This window comes from Centruroides vittatus, unplaced genomic scaffold (genome assembly GCF_030686945.1).
Source record: "Centruroides vittatus isolate TY-2023 unplaced genomic scaffold, ASM3068694v2 contig_1620, whole genome shotgun sequence".
NCBI classification, from domain to species: Eukaryota; Metazoa; Arthropoda; class Arachnida; order Scorpiones; family Buthidae; genus Centruroides; species Centruroides vittatus.
The window spans coordinates 174580-197229 of NW_027120986.1; the positions used below are offsets into that span (position 1 = coordinate 174580).

At 28.9% G+C, this 22650-nt stretch overlaps 1 protein-coding gene across 1 annotated transcript in view; it reads right to left on the reverse strand.

Annotated features, from left to right (window-relative positions):
• sdk (sidekick cell adhesion molecule) overlaps positions 1-17209 on the reverse strand; it is a 75038-nt gene extending 57829 nt beyond the window's left edge. Inside the window, exon 1 of the mRNA XM_067262856.1 lies at positions 17002-17209. The gene's annotated coding sequence lies outside the window, so the exon portion shown is untranslated. The remainder of the gene's footprint in view (positions 1-17001) is intronic.
• Between the last annotated feature and the right edge of the window lie 5441 nt (positions 17210-22650).

Below are 22650 nucleotides of genomic sequence, written 5' to 3' on the forward strand. Positions count from 1 at the left end.
ATAACCTTTGTAGTTATATAAACCAAATACTATAATGTAATATATAACAGAAGATTTAGAAGTACAAAATAATCTAATAATCTTAATGTTTGTTCTTGTTTTTTACCTGGGCAACATGGGCTTACCTACTAATTATTTAATTATTAATATACTAACAGAAATACAGTAATACGATAATAGAGAAAATATGAAATATTTTTATATAATTCTCTTGGAATAATATTCACAGAGGCAACTCTACATAAAAAAAAAGGTAACACCTTGGACCTCAGGCTTGCATAGACCTCACAATTTTGGTAATATATTTAACAGTTGAATTATCTAGTTAGTAATTATTAAAAGTATAATTGTACTGGTATCTGTTGCATCTGCAGAATAAACATTTTCAAAGTTAAAATTTATCAAAAATTATAGATGACCGACAATGTGTCTAGAAAAACTTTATTCACTTTCAATCTTGTCCACTGAAAGAAATATTGCTGCAGAACTGGACTTTTCCTCTGTAATTAATGAATTTAGTGTTGCCAATAGCAGAAGAGCAGTTCTATACGTGAATTTCTACACACCTATTAAATTTTCTAATTTATTGTAAAAATATCATACACATTTTTATTATTTTATTGTGTGTCTTACTGTCTGTTTCTATATTAAAAATGTTCATATTATTGTTGACCTAAATAAATCTAGCCTCTACCTCTTATCATACTTCAATTTAATGGACCTCAAAAATAAATTTTGCCTAGAGAATCACAAATCTTAGGTCACTGCTGATATTTAAAATTTTAGTCTTCTTTAAATATATTCTAGAAGCAACACTAAAATCAATTAACATTATTTTTATATAAGAATAAATTGAAGAAAAATTATGATAAAAAAATTAAATTTTCACTAAATTTTTAAAATTAAGACATAAGTGATTATTTTCAGTAAACTTAGAGCTAATTGTTAATTTATAATTTTTTTAAAATTGACTTTCTGACAAAGGGTTTAAATTAGAAATGCACTGATAAGCAAATTGGCTAATTACTATTTAATCAACTTTGTCTTATAGACCAATACTGATATCAACTCCCAATTACTTATAATGTAATTATATATTGTGAGATGAAAATGCATATTGTAAGTAATTGTAAGTAATATATAATATTTCACATAATTAATCACAATTATGATCATATGATGACAGATTTAGTGTGTGTAGTCTGAGTAGTAATTATGGAGTGCTAATTTCCTTAAGCTTGGAAGTTTCCAAGAGTCAACTTCCAGCTCAAATGGACAGGATGAAGATGCCAGATATATGAGTGTGTTTCATGATTTTTTAGATATGCCCAGAAACAGAAGCTATATTATTCCAGCAAATTTATAGTATAATTTAATAAAAGTTCTCAAATTTGATTACTAAATTTTATTTTTTTGTTTGAGTAGCTTAAGATAACAACCACCATTATTAATGGAAAATTTTTGAGTACCTTTGAATAAATATGTCATTGGAATTAGGGAAAAAGCACAAAATTGTTATGTCAAACTTATCATATAAGAACATACATGACAAAGAGAATAGACTTTATTTAGTATCACATATTTTTGTAAAAAGGGGTGGATATGCATTTTGGGCTATTTTCCCCTCTTCAGTCCTTTTTAGTACAAAAGTTCTACATAGTGTAAACCTGATGATGACAGTTAAAAACAGAGGAAAACATTTGATTTCATTTAATCAAATCTATTTTATACAGGTTTGTAGGTGTTACATATTTTTATTCTCTTTGTCATGTGTGTTCCTTATGAAAAGTTCAATACAGCAATTTTGTGTTTTTTCCCAATACATATAGAAAGAACAAGAAGCAATCAAGTTTTAATGTAATCAGAATCTTTATAATTTTTTAATTAATTTAAATTATCAATTAAATCAATTTAACACACATTCTCTTAGGAGAGTATCCCTTCTACTTTGACACTGTTTACTTATAGGAAGATATGTCCCTGGGCAATCCCAAGTAAGTTTGTAGATCAGCACACATTCAAGCACTGGGAATAGGGTTAGAATATAGTTAATGAGCTTAGTTTGTGTATCCTAGGAAATAATATATGCTTCTTATGTATTTTTACATATTGAATCCAATATGTTTTCCAAATCATCCATAGTTTTCTTGCACCATCAATAATAATAGAAGAACAAGAATGGTCAATTATCAAAGCTGATTAAACAACCAAAAAGCTAATACTAGTTAACAGGAAAAATGTCTGCTATAGCCAATTAATTAGTGTAACCCTCATTAAATTATATATAAATATTTTCTTTAATATTAATAAATTCTTTGCTAATGCCTTTTATAATTTAGAGATTATGATTAATTTTACTTTTTTTTTTAGTCTAAATTTGTGAAATTTATTTCTAACAAATTAAAGATATAAGATTTGTTTGTAAACTCATAACTAAATAACTTACGTATAATGTGAAGATAATCCTACATTAAGTACCAAGAAGCTAAGAAATAAAAACATTAATAATATATTGGATATAAAAAAAAGACAAGTCAAACACACACATTTGAATAGAATTTCTTGATTTTGTCACTAGACTAAATAAAGTTCATCTAATCAGGCATAGTATTAGCAATCTTGATAAGTATTAAGGACAATAGTAAGCATTTGTCATGCATTTACATTCCAAGATAAGCAAATCAGTAACATGCTGAAACATGTACAGATAAAATCTTTATTTCAAATAACTGTGAAGGGAAACAACAGTAGCCTTAATAGTGATAACACTAAACTGAAATAACTACTATTAAAAATTAACAAAAACTATCCATAAAATAATATAGTACTTGAAATTTTAGAAACAGTTACTGTATTCAAAAACTCTAAGATGTTTGTTAATTATTTTGGCCCATAATATACTTAAAAATGATTTAAGACATTTTCTTATCTATCAGACAGTTCTTTTTACACAGTCATTTCCTAAAAACATTTTTGTTAAAAAATGTGATATTTCCTTTTTGTCATAAACATTGGAAAAATGCCATAAAAGTTTTATTGCAGTTTACCAGAACTTGATGTTTTACAATTTGTTTTGGAACTTGAAAATAACTATTTATAATTATGTTTACTTTGTCTTCAAGGCCTAAACTTGAGAGATTATAGATTAAATGAAATAGCATATAACAAATAATTTTCCAAACATTGAATGCCAGTTGGTTTAAGTAAAAATTATAATAGATAAAGTTACAAATAAATATGCAGATAAATAATGCAAAATAAATAAAATGAAACATTAAAAAAAAACAGCAAAACCAATTTAATTGTGAAAGGTTTCACCAGTGTCTGAATTTCCATATTCACAGCTTCTATTTTTAACTAGTAAGTAAAGCTGCTAGAAATTTATATTGATTTGCCTATTGTTAATACAAAATATCAATAAATTTATCATAAAGGAATGCAAATACTGTATAACTCACATAATTTGAAAATTTTATCATCTTCAACAAATAATAATAAAAATTGTATGTACTTTGTTATGATTTAATTAACATTGATACTAACTGTATATATCGAAAGCACTTAGTATTGTAAGATATTAAAGTAGAAAATAGTATGCAGTTGTGTAAATTAAATTAAAACTGTAGATAAAATTACAATAATGTCATCATCGTTCTGACATTATATGGATAATCAAAGATTATCCATATAATGATTAACTTAATATAGTGATTCAACTTATTAAACAAATTAATAGGTAAGATGAGAAAATGTTAACTAACATAACTGTCAAGATTTAACAAATTATTCTCAACACTCAAGATAACAGAAATTAAAAGGCATATGATATGGCAATGTTGAATAAACTAGACACCATATTAATAATGATAATTTTACTGCTTAGTTCAGGAAACAAAATTTTTTATTCAAAAATATTTTCATTCAATTCAAATGCTAGAGATGCTGAAGAATTTCTAACAGTTTGGAAATATATTGTGATAAAAAAATTAAAATACGAAACATCATAACTTTTTAAGATTCTTGTAGTCAAGAATAAACTTTTTGTTTTTCAGTTTTGTTATTTGTTACTTACTTTTCTATATTTGTTCATTTATTTACAATTGTTTGTTTTTTATATATTCAGGCCTAGGAGTGCTATTTCCCCTTTGAAAAAGTGAGAAAAGTGAGTTGAAATACAGAAAAAAGTGAATAAAAAGTGAGTGCAATAGTGACAAAACAAAGTGAAAACACAGAAGGAAAACTCAGCAAAATAGCGGTAAAAATTGTTATTTTCTTTTTATTCTGTTATGGTTAAACACATTTTAAAAATTTCTGTATATAATGTAATATAGTAGCCACTCGTTATATCGCGTTTTTTTGGTCCCCCAAATTTTAAAAGCATTTGAGTCAATTAATTTTAAATTACCAATTGCCACTGAATTTCTATTTGCAACCAAATACGAGAAAGAGCTAAATATGCAGAACAGGTGGATAGATCGATTGTCATTTGTTTCCTTTTGATATAAAAAGTTGTTTATTTATTAGTTTTAAGTACAGTCTCCTCATTTACAAGTTTCTGTGAATTCGAAATTTCATACCTTTATGTGAATTAACGGTATTGCGTCAATTCACATAAAGGTGTAAAATTTCGAATTCACCGCATAATGTGTAAGGAAACGATCTCTCTAATTCTGAACGAAAACTTTAAAATTTTTATACAGTAGTAACTTTATTTTGCTTTTTAGAGAATTTTTACTCTAATTTTATAAGTTTTGATGTTCTATTATATATTCAATATTTATTTTTTTAAATTTTCAATTACAGCATTTATAATTTTTATTGAAAAATATAAACTACACGAATTTCTAATAAGCGATTTATATAGTACTGTATAATAAAATCGCAATTGATGTTTTGTTTTTATATCGACAGTATTTGTCTTTCAATGTCATTGTTAAAGAAACAATAATGCTAAATGGGCGTTCATGGTTTCGATGTTTACGTAAACGTCAATTAATTCGATATAACCTACGAATAAAATTCAGGATTGAAAAACTAAGCTTATTTTATATCAGAAACACTTGCTGATGAAAGAATAGCGATTCCATAGCATGTATAATCTGTTCAGTAAAAGCCCAGAATTTTTATTACTCGGTTATATCGCGTTTTTTTTCTGTCTCCCGATAACCAGTGGCTTCTGTATTTCAAGTAAAACATGAATACTTGAAAAGTCTTTGGCTTCTGTAAATAATCAGTCATGAAAGATGATGTTCTTTTATTAAGATTATTCTGCATGTTATCAACTTCCTTCTTTTTCGCTTCCTCTTGCTTTTGAACACTTAACACTAATAAGCATCACACGTGCTGCTTGTACTTCATTCATGTTCTTGCTGTTAATAGCCTTCTCCAGTTTTTTTGTTTGCTGCTTCTAACAACACTTGGACTGTCGCATGTATTTCATTTTCTTCTACATTTTTCTGGTTTAAACTCAGTTGCAGTTCCATAATCTTCATGTTACGAACAGCTTTCTTTTGTTGTTCTTCAAAACATTTCTGTGCTCTTTTTTCCGTTTCTCTTATTCTTTTAACTTCTTTTCATTTTCCAATCGTTCTTGATAATTTCTATGCACCGAGGAAGCTAATTTCAGTCGTCCTTTGTAATAGGTACTGTACAAGGTGTGGGCTTTGGTCATACATGTTCAGTCCCTCCTTAACAATCAAAAGTGAATTAAGCATTCTTTCCAACACTGATGCTCTATCAAGAGAAAGTGCCCGGCATAAAATTGATCCTCTCTTTCATGGGAACGGGATTTTCGATGCTGATTTCACTAATTTGGCTATTCTCGGATATTTATCATTATCAGAAACTGTTTATTTTTTAATGCTTCGAGATGTGTAAATATTGATTTCAAAATAAAATAATAAATCTGAAATAAATATACAGTACTCCAAATAATATAAGTAAAATAATATTTTATTAATGGTTTCATAAATAAAAAGGAACTTTTTCCTGCAGATGAATAAAAACTAACATCGTTGCAAAGTTGTTAAAAATGCTCAATTTACAATGATTAGTAGTTTGTATTCAGTGCCTGAGGATGACTTTGTAGAACAAGTCAAAAATGTTTAATAAATATTTTTCTCAGCAAATAAGGTATTTGAGTGTTAGTTTTCATTGTTTTTTAAGAACATCTTCAGCTTCACTTTTCCCAAAATGGAATGTATATAGTTCATTATAGAAAACTGAAACAAATTGTTTTTAAAAAAAGAATGAAACATTTCTGAATAAAAAAACAATTTTGTTTCCTGAACTAAGCAGTAAAATTATTGTCATCATTATTGCAAATGACGTCACTAAATATAAGTATAAATTAAAGTTCTTGTTCTACCAAGTGTAATAAATTTTTGATTCAATGTCAAGGTTTATCTTTATTATTAACAATTTATAGGTTTTGATTCTAAATAATGTCACTTTAAAATAGCTTCATTCTAAAACATTAAAATATTCATATTTAAACATTATCAAATATCTCATACTGTCTATCTATCTACACACACAAGAAATTAGACATAATGCTCAAAGTTTAAAATAAGATCAAGTATATGTAAATATTAAAAAAAATACAATAAAACTTGCATAATTGAATTATCTAAATACATTCTTGCAAAAACTATGTTTGTGTTAAATTTCAAATGTTACCAAGAATATACTGTACACATTGAAATCGACTTACTACAAATCTATTCTTTTTTTTTTCTTTAATCCATTTGGGGTGTAGTTTTATTCAAACCTGAGGACTATTCAGATCTGTGGGTTTATTTTTTTTCAAAATTAGTTTTTGTATGTTTTGGTGTGGCAGTTGTTAGATGAAAACTAGAAAATAATTCTAAAACATAACACACACGACAAGAAATGTGGCACGATAACTTAATTACAATTTTGAACAGGTCATTTACAGTAAGTAATCTGTAGCTTTTTCTAATGCTAAATTAGCTTACAGGCTTGAATAAATCCATATGTGAGATTAGTCAAGCCTGTGAGCTAATTTAAACCTGGGAGTTGTATGACAGTCAGGAAAGCTTGTAGTTTTCATGATCTGAAATGTACTAATAATTAAAGTGCAGCAGTATCATCATTAATATTCAAAATTTATACAAGGAAACATCTAGCTGTTTTATTCTTATTAAATAAAATATTTAATTACTGGATTCATCAGGCTACATGCTTGCTAAATACATACTTACATATGTATATATTTGCATACCATACTGGTGTAAAGTTCAAGTTGGGCTAAGAACTAGAAGATCATAGTGAAAGACATTCCCAGTGAACAAAGTGATTAGATTAACTTGTATGGTTGTATGGCTTTAATAATCAGAAAGTTTAATAAATGCTGATGTTTTTGTTAATCTATATTATAACTTTTGTAAACATAAATCAAATAGAATAATAATCATATGAAGGAATGACATATTCAAAAGAATTTAAAATATATGCATTTATTAAATTTTTCAAACTCTAGATATATGTGATTAATTGGTTCTACAAATATAAAACATATATCAAAACTTATCATATCAATTTGACATAAGTTTGTAATCTGTTATTATCTATTAATTAGTAACAAGTAACTATGAGCTCATTGGCTTTATTGTTATAATTACAAATTCATCACATGCCTTTCTGATTTTTATGCATTAACACAATGTCCTGGAATGAATAAAAATCAGAAAGGTGTGTGATGAATCTGCAATTATAGCAATAAAGCCAACAGGCACATAGTTATTTATTACTAATTAACACTCATATGGAAGTTAAAATTCAAGTAAAAATACAAAAAAATAAAGAAATCAAATTTAAAAAAAAATGCTTATCAAAGAATTATTTATTAAAAATTTTAGACAAAGGGCAAAGAAGTTGTGCACAAAAATGAAATATTACGAAAAATAACATTTAAAGATTAATTTATAGTGTTTTTTGACTAATTACTAAAAAAATAAAAAATAGTGAAGCAGAAAAATTTTAAAAAGCAAGCAAAATATTTATCAAGTGTCACCTGCACAGCTTCTGCTTTTTTTCATAGAGTTTTCTATAAAAGCTGATTCCATTTTTAAGCATTCGGTAAATTATCATGTTTCAATTACTAAAAAAAAAAAACTGCTAAACTCAGGAACCAAAACAGTTTTTCTATTTATCATGTTTATTTTGCAGTTCAGATCCAAATCCATGATTTGTTATTTTTAAGTTTCTTAGCATTTTTTCTGAGCACCTTACATGAGATTTCTCTAGTGAAATTTTCCTCTTCCTCAGATGTAGCTGCTTCTTCTCAAAATAAGTATGCTGTTGATCTAATTCATTGAGGTAACAATGATGGCTGAGAATGTCCAATTAGGTTTAGGTGTTTAATCGTAATAGGTTTATTTCTTCAATAATATAATGTTAATTTAATCTTCAAAATCACTGGTCATTTGTGCTTTGGGAAAAAGGTTTCTCCATCCACCCCTCATTGTGTTATTCTTAATTTCTTGCCAAAAGTCAAATATTTTCAATAGCTTGCTTAACATTAAAATTTTTCCAAAATTGGAAAAATTGAAATGGAATCACCACCTGTTAATATTTACACTGATTGCTTACTTCTTCTTACATAATATATCTTGAATATTGAATTTAAACTCTGGTCCATTAGAGAGAGCAGTGTTTCTCAACTTCTTTCTCAATGTAGACTAGTAAAATTATAAATAATTTTACATGGACCAGTAATTATATGTGACTATGAATTAAGCTTATTTATTAAACTTATATAGGCCTATGCTTATCTGAGTTACTGTACATAACAAAGTATTTGTAGTAACTGATTACCATTTAAATGTCATCCATAATGAACTGCATAAATGTTAGTATAGTCAAATATTTTTCTGCAGAATGGTGAATATTTTTGCAGGCTGGGGGTTGAGAAGCACTGGACTAGAGAAAAGATATAGTATTCAAAAATAAGAAAGCAACATGCATATTTCTATACAATTTATTCAATAATGTAGGATGGTCCAATGCAATGCCAATAACCAAAAGGGTTTTAAATTCTAAATCAGCAGAATCTATGAATCAATAGATCCCAAAGTGAGTGCTATTGTCTCCTGTGATACAGTGAGTAAATCTAGGGAATGAAAATATGCAAGAGAGCACTGGAGGCAGGGTCTTGAGTGAACAGTAACCATGGGTCACTGACTAACTTTCCTTTCCTCCATTAAAACAGATAAGAAGAATGCATTCTTCTTACCTGTTTAAATGCAATGCATTTAATGGTTTCTAGATATGGAGAACAATGTACAGTAAAAACACAGTGTGAAGTTCGTAGGAAAGCTTTTCTAAGAATATTTTCAAGCATTTCTCACACTAGAGAAAATGGGTTCAGGATACAGGTGGGGTGTTGAGTATAAGTTTATAGAACCAAGGGCATGGTTGCTCAAAGTTTGGGAGTCACTGTTCCAGATAATTCTGTTTCCAATAATTTTTCACTTCTGAACAAAAGTAGGTTTTGAACTAGTCTTTGAATATCACTACTGTGACCTAGAGCTTTTATGATTTGTTGTAATTTTTTTAAAGCCCTTGGATTTTGCAAGTGTTAAATCAATATGAACTTTAGTTTGAAATCACCTCTCAAGTTTCCTCCAAATAAAAATGCAATATGTCATATTTTCAGATTTAAACCTGGTTGCAAACTTTCATTCTTTACCAGAAAAATCCTGGAAAGCATTTTTTCCAATAAGATTCATTTTATCAGCATTAATAATTAGACAGTCATTAAAATTCTTGCCTGCAACATTTTTTTTGGGATTGAGGAAATTTGGTTACTGATTCAGCATGTTGTCCTCACTTGCAGCTTCTCCCGTCACTTTTAGTGTGCATGCCAATTTCTGCAATTGCTGAAACATTCTTCACTAGCTAAAAATGTTATATCATCACTAAATTTTTTTTAGAGATAAAAATAGGCTGAGTGCTTTAATCATTAAATTGTTTGCATTAATCACAATTCATTTCTGATTACAAGCTTCAAGTCACATTATACTTGTAAGATCATATTCCATTTCCACCAAATTTGGACTTCTGTCTCTACAGTAGTGCATTGCATACTGTAAGAAGTTAACACCATATCACCTTGCATCTCTTATTCATTCAATTTCAATATAAATAAATTCACAGTGATCTGTTGAAACCTAGAGCCCTTATGATACTGGCCTTGTTTCCATTATCATCAAATTGTTTAATAATGTCTAGTTCTATGGTAAATTTATCAGAACTCAAGTTATTAAATTTTACAGAGTAACAAAAATTAAAACAAAATTTTTGCAAAGAGCAGGAGTGGGGAGAAAGGATTGATTCAGCATGATTGTCAGCTTGTTGCCAATGTTGCCAAGCTCTGTTGAGCTGGCAACATTGAAATTCTCTCAGAACAGATCCACATTAACTGAAACCTATACTGATCGAAATTGCATATATCAGGAATTATCTTATTCAGACAAATATCATTTATATTTAATTTCTCTTGCATCAAATCAATAGTATAAAAACCTCATGTCATATTTAGATAACAGTATCTAAAAACGTGGTCATGGAAGCATTCTAAAATATCATAAGAAGACATAAATACAAACAATAGATTGCTATCAAAATGTTACACTAAAATAATATACAGAGTGTCCCAAAAAGATGTACCCACTCTTTGATAGATGATTAATAATATGTTTTTTTAATTTAGTAATAGGTTTTAAATTAATGTATTTATTTATTTGTTTATTGATTTAACTTCTTATGACTGTGTGTTTGTCAAGACACGTCTATTTACAAAAAAATATTTATATATTTGACAATCAAAGAGTGAGTACATCTTTTTGGGACACCCTGTATTATTACTAAACAGTATAATTATATCAATCCAACCAATCTAACCAATCATACAAGTAATTTCTATTTTTTGTCTTTTTTAACCGTATGTCCATTTATTTATAAAAATTACAACTCTTGTTAAAAATGAGCTTCAAATTCTACACATTTTCTTGATCTTGTCAACCTTTGGTTGCAAAATTACTTAATTCTTATCAAGAGATAACAGAAGTTACACTTCAAATAAATATTTTCTTTTAAATTGTGTTAAAACACTTCCCATTCAGTTTTTTTTTTTTTTTGCATTAAAATTAAGTAGGTTGAAATCTGAACCACACAGTGACCAAAGTAAAGTTTGGTCAGTTTTAAAAAACTTTTCATAAAAAATGTTCATTGATTCTCCTAGACAATGAAGTTACAAAATCTTTTTGAAATAAGTAATTTCCTCATTCATTTCCTCTTTAAAAAAAGACACATAATCTAGCATATGATAAATTTCTAAATGTTGATTAATAATTACAAATATACAATAAATAAAATAAAAATTTAATAACTATTTTTGTATTTTAACTAATTAAAATAAGTTTAATCCTAGTCTGAAGATAATCTAGATTTTTAAATATATAATTAATAATTACTCCTAATGTTGAAGTAATGTAATTCTAAATTTAAAATAATGTAAATTAATTTTGTTTACATAAAACTGATAATTCATTAGTCAGCTGATTACCAAATAATGCTGTCTAATATATCAGTGAACTTTATTAAATACTTACGTAGAATATAAATAAGCTACTGTATGTAAAAATGGCATCGTTAATTAAAAACAGAACATATTTTAGATAAAGGAAAAGAAAAACAATATCTAATTTACAAATGAAAATTATAATCTACTCTATCTAAAAATTTAAGATGGTCCATACAGAATTATATATATATATATATATATATAAAGCAACCTGCAATTAGAACAATGACTATTTTAAACAGATTCACTCTAAGACCTTATTTTTATAACCTTCTGTGTCTTTAGATTATACCTTTCTATACCATAACACCACAAGGTCAAAGAACAGAATAAACTTTCATTTGTAAACTCTTCTAATCTTAATATTAAAGTTTTTAAAATGTTCATCTAACGTTGACACAATTTTAAACAATATAATTTTTAGTAATTTTACTATATTTAACTGGAAAAAAGCCTACAAAAGAAGATAGACTTTGTGACTGCATTCATTTTTTTACTTAAATTTATTCTATACTATATTCGTGTTTTAGATATTATTTTTATATAAAAGTTTTGAAAATATATTTTTATTGTTGATTCTTCATACTTTGAAAATTTTTTGTGCACAATATGATAATTGACAGATGTGACATGAGGGCCACCTATAAAAAATTTCCAGGAAGTTGCTTTTGTGGATTTAATCCCAGTTCCCTAGAGACTGATGCCTTAATCTCCTCAGTCATCTGGCCATCTTTAGCCACAAATCAATCTATTATTCTTTATTCACATTATATATTTCAGCTATATGCTCTAATACTACAAATAAAAGATTATTAAAGATTAAAGAGTGTTAGAGCATATAGCTGAAATATATAATGTGAGTAAAGAATAATAGATTGATTTGTGAGTTTCAAAAACACTCACATATGCTTTGGTATCCTTCAAGATGATGTATGCATGGCCAAATGACAAATGGTTAAGGTATCAGCCTATTGCTTTGGAGGACCCAGGAACGAATCCAATGGGTCAAAAACACCAGGAATTTTTCGGGGAGTGGCTTGTTCCAGATATGTTGTACTCCATTCCTCACCACTTTTGTGGGCCTAGCCAAATCCAGACCTGATTAAAGGCCTTCTTAGTGCCACAGGAATAAAACTAAAATAAATCATGACATATGAATAAACTACAGCAATGTGAACAAAGCTCCAACTTAAATTTCTTTAATCCAGAGATATCTCAGATTCTACAGATGTATTAAAGCCTTTCATATCAAGAATTTTTAGTCTGAAAGTATCAAAATAAAGAAAATTATCAAGTATATCTGATTTTGGCATGGAATCAAAGCAGATCACTTGACTCTGTTCAACATTCTAGAGAATGATTCTTCCAGTTTCCTTTAACATCAACCATCACCCATATCATATATATTTTATCCTCTTTTGACGAGTAAAAAAAACACCCTTATTATATTGTATCATCTGTTCAAATTGTATTTATTTAGTTTCAGACTGATGTTTATTAATAATGTAATCTAGTTTTCATTGTTTTCAATTGTTATCTTTTACAAATACTTTTAATATTTGTAATTTCAGTGTTTTGTAAGAAATTTATTTATACATTAAAAAATCTACTAACTATTTTTTACATGGAAATTTCTTCAGACTAATAAACTAATTCAATTTTAAAAAAATCTTTAGAAATACATTAAACAGAAATGGAATTAGAAGAATTTAGCAGAATTATAATTTTTCATTACTGAACTTTTTAAAGTTAGATAATAAATAAAATACTTTCTTCTCTACATTCATATCGTTAAGGTAACAGTACATATAACAATTAATGTTTCTGCCAATTTTTATTATTATTTTTTCTTTTTTTGTGGACTAATATATTTCTGAAAACTGGTACTTGAGAATCACTGTTCTAGATCAAAATATATTTGTATGAAATATTGTTCTGACACTAGGTCAGACTATTGAATTTTGTTTAAACATAAGAATTATTTTCAAAGGTGAAACTATGAAACTACAGATAACGACTACTTTCACCAGACAAAAAAATTTATTATTTAATTATAAAAGTAAACTTAAAAATATATTAGAACTTTTAAACACTTCTAGAAATGCAAGAAATGCAAAGCTTTTTATTCAATGCTTTGTATAAGAGAATTATTATAAGCTTGTACATATAAAATATTCTACTCGCGTAATATAATTTATTATATTACGTGAGTAGAATATTTTATCTATTTATTAATTTTTTAAAATTCAAATCTTTTAAAGCAAAACTTTCAGCAAAATAATGTTATTAACTAAATAAAAGGATAGTAATGTAAGGATGATTATGAACTTAATTTTTTAATATAGCTATCAAATTCATGAGTAATGTATTCTGTGTATAAATTATAAAACCTGTTTACTACATTTACAAAATCATAAACAATTATTAAAATTATAATTTTAAATTCATCAGCTTCACATTATAGCTGATGTGAACAGATGTTTTTCTGTATTGGAATTTTAAATTCCATTCAAAATTCACAAATTTGATGCATATACATCGTTTAAACTGAAAAAATATTTTTTTACATGTATACGAGTAAAAAAATGAATTTTCGTTCCTACAAATTAAATTAATAAACCTTATAATCAAGTTTAGATCATTGTCAAAGATTTAATTACTTAATAATACTGTTATCATCATTGTAATATCCTATTAAACTTTCTTTATAAGCATTCTGAATTAAGAAATTTAACAGGAATTACAAAAAACAATAAAAAAATTATAGATAATAAAATTATAAATTCATTGAAAATTTAAAATTTACTTAAAAATACTAAATATATCCCTTAATAAATTTTATACTTATCTAATTTATTCATAAAAAGTTTTAATTTTTGAAATTTTTCTTAAACAGAAATACATATAACTTATGTCTATTATAAATAGGCTAACTCACTAAGGAAACCGATTTTCAGGACAAATAATATACCTAAACATCTAAAAATGTCATAGAATGACATTATTAGCAATCCAGATGAAGCTGCTCATAGTCCAAATTTAGCACATAAACCACATTTCTCATACTTAAGTCATGAGGTGAATCACTTCACATACTCTAGTTATTGTTCTTTTTTTGAAATTACAATTTCATTATAAAATAAAACAAAAACTGCATGTATAAAGTTTCCAAATAAAAATACATGAAATATTCTTTTTTTACATCTTCATATATTCATATATTTTCTAAAAAATTTATTTTTTTTTCTTTAAAATCTACTTAGAATTTTTCTATAAAGAATTTTCAAAATTCTGAAAAACTGGTTTTTTAATATAAATCATGGCTCTTTCTCTTTTTATATAAATTATTTGCATCAAAATCAATCATAGAAAAATATTTTATGTGACTTTAAGATATTATTTTTCAAATTGACAACATTTTTTAACATAATTCATCTTCAAATTCTTAAATCTGTCATTGATATTGATATCAAAGTACTCCATCAAACTGACAGAGAATGAAGTAATCATTTATTAAAAGTTAAATTCTAATTACTGTATTAAGTATTTTTAATAATGTTTCAAAAAATAACATGACATTTACACAAAAAATCCACACAAAATTCAACTAAACACTAATTATAGAATATAAAAATAATATTTAAAAAATTAAATTTGCTTTATTGAAACAAACTTTTGTAATTTTATAAACAACATATCAGGATAAGTTTTATTTCCTAAGGTAACAAAAACTATCTTTTGTTTGCAAGGCATAATTAATTCTCTCTCTACTGGATATCAGTGCATACTGCTAGGATTGTAAAGCAATCCCTATTGATACAGAACAATCAAAAAAAACCTTCCATCTGGGAGAGATTCTTCACAAGTTATGGCCCTCCAAATTGTCCCTAGTCTCTTACAGCTTGGCAGATATGCTGAAAGATTAATCTTATTTTTTAAAGGTTCCTTTGAGCCATTCACTAGAAGGAACCTGCTAATCTGTATATTAAATAAACTAAGTAAACAGCTTAATTTTGCTACAGTGTCAACACCAGCATTCTGTGAACTAAACGAGTGGTAATAAACCGTACATTAAATAAGCATTTTTTTTTGCCTCCGTTCAAAAAAGAAAACAATGATAATTTTAAATACTGCTTCAGGATAGCTAAACATCAAAAATTAAAGAAATTGGAATAAAATCTTAATACAACATTTAATCAAAGTTTGTAAATCGTTCAGCACTGCAGGAAGCAAGTTTTAGAGGGCCATATTTCATGAAAGGTCACTCCTTGAAATGTCAACAAAATAATTAACTTCAAGATTGATTACTAAACACTAAAAAATTAGTGTTGCATATATTTTTTTGGATTATAGACTTGGCCTGTTACCCTAGCAAGATAAAATCTAGACATTTAGATATATATAAAATCATTTTAACCATAAATATAAATTCATTTTAAGCATTAATATCAAATATAATGTTATTTTTATCCTAAGTCTAATAGAGATGACGGGTATACAATCAGTCACAGATATGGCCCCAAACACCATAAAATACACAAAATAAAAAGTCAATAAAACAGATAAAAACCAGATTTTTCAACAATTATTAAAAGAAAATTTAATTCGCATTACTTCCAGCTGTACTTTTTGCATAAAAGACCACATTTCGATGGCCTTTATCTGGGACCAGGTCGGCAAGGCCAGATATATCTGGTCCTGTTTTTACTTAAAAGCAAGAATAGATTAATTAACTATGTTATATTTAAGCATTAGAAAGCAAAGAATTATAATTAGTAAAGTTTGTTTATATAAACAGATATAAAACTGTATTTTTAATATCTTAAGTAATAATTAAAAGACTTCCTTTAAACAAAAAAGTATACAATCAGGTTTATTAAAAGATAACAACAAAAAAGAAGTTTTCTGGTACAAAGTACAGGTTAAGGAACAGAAAACTTTACAGAAATTCCATAATTATCTTGTTTAAATATCTAAGTTTAAAGCAGGAAAACATTTCAAAACACAATATGAAATTTTGGGGAAAAAACCCTAAACACAAAATTTTAGGGAAAAAAACCCGTAAACATGAAATTTAGGGAAAAAACGCGAAAAACACAACAAATATCAAATAGGGGGAAAAAACCCTACGGAACGCCTCTATGCCCTTCCTACTTTTCACTCTCCTCCATTCTATTTTTGACAATTTTTTTTATTAAAATACCATCTTTAACGCTTAAACATTCACAATTTAAAGAAATAAAACCAAAATCTATCTATATTTATATATATAATAAAAAATTATATAAAAAAACTGGTAAAGGTTAGACAGAGCGAACCGGTAGTAAATAATACCCGAACAACAATACACGCGATAATTAATGCTTTATTTAAAAAGACTTTCCCCGACTTACCTGTCTGTTCGGCATCATCCATTAAAAACTGTTATTCCATAACTTAAAAGGATCCTTACACGATACAATAAATCCTTTATACTTTGTTTACATTGGTTATAAGCTTCGATCAAAGCATAATCGAGTTTATTTAAAAGTATTCAAACAAAACGCTACACCAAACGATAAACTCAAACTTAACCTAACCTGTCAAACGCTAGGGGGAGGTTGTCGGGTTGCCAGCTGCGAGAGGCAAATGGCCGATGTCTATTTTTAATTGTTTCTGGTTTATGTCTCTCGTGTGTTGTATTCAGTAAAATAATAAAGATTATTTTTAATAGTTTATTCGTTATGATAATTTTTTTAGCTTTCGTAAGACTAAAGACTACTTTTTTTTTTTGTTAAGCAGTTGATTTGCTTCATAAAAGAGAAATGGTTGAGTGATTTTGAGTTATTCTTTTGTGAATCGGTTCTTTTGTATTGCTCTTAACGTATATTTTGATATATTTTTAAAAAATTTTATTGAAGTAAAATGATATGATATCGTAATAAGAATGACAGCATATAGACTGCCATTGGAAGGACGAGAAAAACCTATGAAAAAGATATACAAAATATATATAATAATTGAGGAAATAGACGTAAAGAAAAAAAAATGCATATGAATGAAATTCTGTCTAAAGATCAAAAGGAGGCGTTAAATTTTATTAACCGATATACGAGTATATCGATTGTAAATAAAAATATCATTGCATTCAAAATACAATTGAATTGTCAGTCACTGTGCATCACCTAGCCAAATCCATAATGGATATGAAAAAAGAGAACTTTTAGCATCTCTACTGAGGAGATACTATATATATATATATATATATATACAATACATAAACAACGCAATACAAAATCATTTATAATAAATTCTATTGAATTAAAACTTTAATAGCCATATTTCTTTACTTAAAAATACCATACTTATCAACTTCTCGCACAATCTCTGGGAAGAATAAATCAACACACTAAAAACCTTTTTTATATCCCAGTCCTTTAGTTTTTATCTAAAGCTATTCGTACTGGGATATAAAAAAGGTTTTTAGTGTATTGATTTACCATACTTATCGTTTTCTTAGTTTTGATTTTCTTTAGTAGGTAAATGATATAATCAAATATAACTATTTTTAATGTGACTGTGAAGTTGGAATTGTGCTATCTTAGATAAATTAAAAATATATTTGTATTTAATTTTACTTTATTTTGCTTTTTTTTTTTTTTCTCTCCCGACAAGCACGAAATAAGAGGGGCTACTGTATTATTTTTAACTATTCATCATTCACATTTTAAAAATTGAAGGCTTACATTACAAGTATAAGCCATCAATTCTTAAAACATGGCAATGTAAGTATAAGACTTTTAAAAATATGCCTACTAATTGGCAATACATTTGAATAAGCATTCTTTATCAAGGCTCACATATTCACTGTGTTTCCCAATATTTGAAGCTGCGCCGAGGAATCGTTGTTTCCATAATAGTTTCCATAATAGAACAAGAAGAAAAAGGAAGAGGAAAAGGAGAGGTTACGAAGGAAGAAAGACAAAAAGAAAAGAGAAAAATAAAAAAGACAAACTCATTTTCTTACACCAATTTTTTACATGATAGTCCTTTTCTTAAATTAAGAAAGTTGATCAATAGAAGAATATAAGATTAAAAAACGAATTAATTCAATACTTTTATATATTTAAAATTTGTTTAATAGTACTGTACAATGATAAATCTGATTAATGTTTGAATACTTGAGTAGAATAAAATCTAAATATTGCAAAATGATAATAAAGAACTAAAATATTGTACTGTTCTTGGAATCGAATTATGAAATTGTAAAATGAACTCAAGTTAACTTAAAAAGTGTTTCATCATATCGCCTACAGAGTGCAATGATTATGTATTCTGTAAAGCAAAACATTTTATACTATCTATCGTGCGTATTAGCTGTATAATAAACGATGTAAAAATTGTTGCTATTATATACAATCAGTGGCGTGCCGTCATTGGAAGCGGTGGAAGCTCCGCTTCCCTTGTATTTTCTAAAATGTAAATTTTAATATTTTAACGTAGTTTGAATTAATTAAAATTAATATTTTATTATAATTGCATTACGTATCTTGTTACAAATTTCTATACTACATGTGAAATAAACGATAAGATTGCTATTGTATATTCGAATATCAGTGGCAGAATGGAAGCGCTGTATTGTCGAAAACCGGGTCAGCTTCCAAACAGCCAAATTATAGGCATTCGCGCATGCGCTTTACAGAGAACCAACCCAGGCGGTTTAGCTGGTGGAAGCTGCACACGTATAACGCTTCCAATGATTCTATCCCGGGCCGGTCCTGGGCTGTTAGCCGCCTGCCTGCTAGACCTTTGGCCCCCCTCGCCCGATTATGTAAATCATAAGTACATTTATAACTCAACCTTTACTCGAATTCTCGCACTCACGCACTTATACGCCAAGCGCCTCGTTCTGTGTAATTACACACAATGAAACAACACGAACACTCACTTCCCACAAATCCAACCCCTGGGTCCTCGTCCCGGGAAGTGGAAACGCCAATTTTAAAGATTAAAAGACTTTAAATTGGCGGCCGAAGGGGCTCTGGTAATTACACATCTTGCATGGATTAAACAGAATTTTACACATTAGCATCAATAATCGTTTTGTGATGAATTTTTCTGTTAAATTTAGTGTGGTAAGAAAAGATCCACGACGGGGGCAGCCGAACTGTACGGAACGGGACTTGACAGACCGCTCTGGGTTCTTCAACAGCCCGAATCGTTGTCAGAACGGTAGACCGAAGTCTTAACCGCTCAAACATCCGGCCGTCACCTTGTTATACTAGGTATAACAAGTAGCGACACTTCCATATAAACAGTTTCTTATTGTACTCTAGACACTTGCACATAAATTGTTTTTAGTTGGTCAGCAATGTACAGTACCATAATATATTATTTCGGTGAGAAATTGATATTCGATGTATACCATTTCATTCACGACACGTTTTAGGAACTTAAATATGACGTATATTGAAGACGTTCTGTATTTAATAATAACGGATGAAATTTGATCCAATAATCTAGTGTCTTATATCAGGAGTCATGGCAGTGACTAGTGACTCCCCGGTAAGTAAACTACATATACAGGAATCAGAGTTGCCGATTTTAGGGGGTCGATTTCTCCGTCCCTCAAACACTTATAGTAATTTTGTCGTTCGAACGAAAATTGTTCTCTTAGGTAGTATGCAAAATTCCAAGATTTTGTATAAAGCGGTTGCCAAATTATAAACAATCGAAAAGTGCAAAAATCTGCAAAAAAGAGGTATTTTTTCATCCGGCACTGCAGACAATCGTAGAGAGAAACCACTGGGTCCAGAAAGCTCAAATTTTAAACTTAAGCCTTTCTCGTTATCAGCGAAACTTCCGGGTCTATAGGTCAAAGTTAATGGGGGTTTCCCATGGAGCTAATTCAGTTTTACGGCTTCATTTTATGCAAAATGTTAAAAAAGCTCAAATTTATGCCAATTAAAACTTTTTATAACGATTTTACTAAACGGCGTTCAGTAACGTAATGATAATTTAAAGTGTATTTTGTAACAAAACGATGATGCCATCTACTTTTATATCAACATTGTTTATAATGGCAATTTTTTTCTACAGCGATTTTGCTAAATTGTGTCACAATAGGCCTGCAGTAACATATAAATAAACTATGTATGTTCATGCTGTCCTTATTTCGAACGGTTTGTAGATATCTATCCTTTCCAAATGTTTCAGCCCAAACACTTCTATCACACGGTGTGGTAGTCACACACCACAAAGCCCTCTGTTCCATCTATAAAGAGATAGAATTCTGTGCTTACTACATCGGGCTAAGGACTGAGGAAATTGTAGGGTTCTTCTAAAACCCTACAATTGTCTCACTCCTTAGAAAGCAAAAGGACGCCATCGAGAGAAAATAGTGCCTCGGCCGAAACAACTTGAAAGGTTTTTTTTTTGTAACTCTTTCCGCCCTGTGGGCACTAAGAGGGCCTCTTATAGCAAGCCCATTATGGGTTCGGCCAGGCCCACAATGGGGCGGCCGGGTGGTGAGGGACGGGGACCGACATATTTGAAAGGTTTTTTTTTTTTTTTTAACTCTTTCCGCCCTGTGGGCACTAAGAGGGCCTCTTTTAGTAGGCCCATTATGGGTTCGGCCAGGCCCACAATGGGGCGACCGGGTGGTGAGGGACGGGGCCCGACATATCCGAACGGACCACCCCCCGAAAAATTCCTGTGGATTATTCGACCCGTTCGGATTCGATCCCGGGTCCCCCAGAGCGGTAGGCTGCCACCTTTACCGCTCGGCCATCCGGCCGTCCTTCCAATTGTTAGACTAGTAATATTTATCACGTCTTTCTTAATTATACCGAGCAGAGATTAGAGCAGAGACCGAGATTAAAACAGTTCTCTTTATTTCGCCTATTTAAGAATGAATTTTGGATTGTAATTTTCTAATCCCTATTCGGGTTCACGGCTTCAGTGTCTCCAACATAACGAACAAAAGGTTAGTTCGCCTTAACATTTGAGAATCCAGAAGTCACTAAAGAAACGGGACCTGACATATTCAAAAAAGACCGCCTATAAAAAACCTTTGTAGGGTCGCTTAAGTGGAATCCGTTTTATTATTATTACTTCTCTTATTATTTTCATTGTAAAAATTGTAGTAATTGACAAAAATACTCCAAAAATTAATGAAATTATGAAAATTTTACAAAGATTCTAAATATAATTTTAAACGGGTAAAGTACAGTATAGCAGAACCGCGATAATCCGAGGTGATTGGATCGACGCTACCTTGTACGAGGCTCTGGACAGGTCCGAACCCTCTCTGAAATTCGCGTTAAAATAATTTTTTCTGAAAGAAAAAACAAAAGTTAGAAACATTTTTTTTTCGTATGAAAACGCGACGCGAACTTTTAAACAATAGAACAATGGAAAAACGAAGATCGACTATCTCCGGTCGGGGATCGAATTAAACTTCGATTTTGACCTCTCCCGCGTCCCGAAAGGTTTCGAATTGTCACCAAGTGACGAGGAGAGACCAATCGGTAAGCGGAATCGGAGGAAAACGGATAAATCTTTAGAATTCAAGGACGCGACGACTTCGTTTCCCAAAAGTTCCAAGTGTTGGACTAATTGTCGTGTGTGTCTCCCGTCCTCGGATCGACATCTTCCCATCACCGAAAGTTGACCGCATCGACCCGGAGTCATCCATACGTCAGTGGCATAACATAGATTTCTGCCGCCCGGGGCAGATGCCAAATATGCCGTCCCCCTACAAAATACGATTATATTATAAAAATAAAATTTTCTAGAGCGAGGAAAATATTAAGTTACAAAGAGATTTTTTCTCCAAAATTTAAAATTCATACAAACTAGAAAACAAAATTTAATTGCAAAAACGTTTTGAATTTTAATATTAATAAATTATTATCTAAAAAAAACAGTAAGATTATTTATAATACTTATCTATAAAACAGTATTATTACTTTAAGAATATTATTAGTCGAAAATTATAATAAATAGAGCGCGTTTTTTTATGCAGCGCTCGAGAAGCGCTTCACAGCTAATCCTCTGAAACC